Below are 2011 nucleotides of genomic sequence, written 5' to 3' on the forward strand. Positions count from 1 at the left end.
AAAAAAACCACTAGGGTGAACTGCCTCACTGTTTTGGCACTTGGGTTTATGTGTGGTCCTTCTGGGAAGACAGGCCATTCTTGTAAAAGGCGGGCTAATTATTATTCATTATGCGACTGTGGTAGGTGCAGATTTCTCAGGAAAGGTGGAGCCTCCCTAGATTCGAACGTCCTCCTCTTTCCCGATTCTATTTGTCCCTTTGGCAACACTCCTGGCATTGGTGCATTATGGTCCCCTGCACAGCCAGTAGGAAGGTTTTATTCTAACGATGGTGTTGCCGGGAGCTTTTGTTCTCCACTTGGACTTAAGGAAGCAGTTGGGCCTGTGTACAACAGGTTTCTCTTGTTTCTTTGCCTTGAAAAGTAAGTGTAGATGGTGTTCTCCCGCCAGCTTAGTTTCACCTGCCCTAAATTACTTGGACTCTAAAGTTACTTTGGGGGCGGGAGAAATAGCTCACGTGGACAGTGCGCTGCTTTGCCACGTGCATGACTCAGGTGGAGCCTGGTCCCACCACAGTGAAGGAAGCTTTGGTGCTGTGGTCTCTGCCTCTCTTATGCTCTGTCTTATGCTCTTCTCTATCACTGCCAGGAGCAGCGAAACCTCAGAGACAACAGAAAAAAAAATTACTTGGATTCCCCCCCCCCCTTTGTTAATATAGTTTGTCTTTCAAATAAGGATATAGGATTTCAGTTCTCTGGACTCTTTTTTTCCTTCTCTCTCTCTCTCTTTTTTTTTTTTCTTTATTTGAGGTTAGATTGTTTATTTCAAATTCAAACATTCTTATTTTTCTTTTTTTAAAAATTTTTAAAAATTTATTATTTATTCCCTTTTGTTGCCCTTGTTTTATTGTTGTAGTTATGATTGATGTCATTGTTGTTGGATAGGACAGAGAGAAATTGAGAGAGGAGGGGAAGACAGAGGGGGAGAGAAAGACAGACACCTGCAGACCTGCTTCACCACTTGTGAAGCGACTCCCCTGCAGTTGGGGAGCCGGGGGCTCGAACCGGGATCCTTAGGGCGGTCCTTGCGCTTTGCGCCACCTGCGCTTAGCTCCCACATTCTTATTTTTCTTTACAACCCATCTGAGGACTTATTTACCAAATTACTGTTGATTTAGTTTTATTTATGATGAGTAAGCTTTTTTGATAGTCTTTCTTCAGAACAACTGATGTATACCATGGGAAAGCTGCTAAATCAAGATGGATTAACTCTGGGTTTCCAAGTTTTAAAAAAATGAATACAAGTGCAGGGAGAGAAGTTAAGTAAGGGTACCCTGACATTAGGCTAGTTGCTTCACAGCATCATCGTTTTATTCAACAGTGCTCATCAAGTACGGCCACATTGCATGAATCTTAACTCCATGGATTAGAAGACGTAGCCTTTCTCGTTTCAGAAATGTGAAAGTGTTAGGATTGGTGAAGAGCCCAACCATGCACATGCACCTGCACATGCCACTATTTCTGTTGTCTTATCAGAAAGTTTATTTGTCCTCGAGTACATAGCTAGTAGGTGGCAGATTCAGGAAAGGAACCTTGATAAGTTTCTTTTTATTTATTTATTTTCTTTTCTTTTTATTTTTCTTTTATACCAGGGGAGAGCGCGAACGCAGTCCCCCACTACCACAAATTATGCAGTCGAGTTTCCCACATTTGGGGAAATCGTAGGGGTCAGCACATCCGGAGTGCAATGGATAAGCCTTGCCCTGGGAAAACCACCTTCGTGATCATGGTATCTCCCTTGCCAGGTAAGTATGATAAGTTTCTTTTTTATTTTAACTTAGTAGTTTGCCTCTAGATGTGTTCTGTTATTTTTATTTTTTAAGTATTTATTTATTTATTTATTATTTATTGGATAGAGACAGAAAGAAATTGAGAGGGAAAGGGGAAATAGGGAGAAAGACAACCTGCAGCACTACTTCACTGCTCTTGAAGCTTCTTCCCTGTAGGTGGGGACTGGGGACTTCAGCCAGAAGCATGTGCGCTGTAACATGTGTGCTCAACCGGGGGCACTG

The 2011-nt window shown here is 42.4% G+C and overlaps 1 non-coding gene across 1 annotated transcript; it reads right to left on the reverse strand.

Moving 5' to 3' along the window:
• Window positions 1-1588: 1588 nt before the first annotated feature.
• Window positions 1589-1752, reverse strand: LOC132532939 (U1 spliceosomal RNA). The gene has a single exon (XR_009544851.1). It is a non-coding gene; the product is annotated as a U1 spliceosomal RNA (small nuclear RNA).
• Window positions 1753-2011: the final 259 nt, after the last annotated feature.

This window comes from Erinaceus europaeus, chromosome 14 (assembly GCF_950295315.1).
Source record: "Erinaceus europaeus chromosome 14, mEriEur2.1, whole genome shotgun sequence".
Lineage (NCBI taxonomy): Eukaryota > Metazoa > Chordata > Mammalia > Eulipotyphla > Erinaceidae > Erinaceus > Erinaceus europaeus.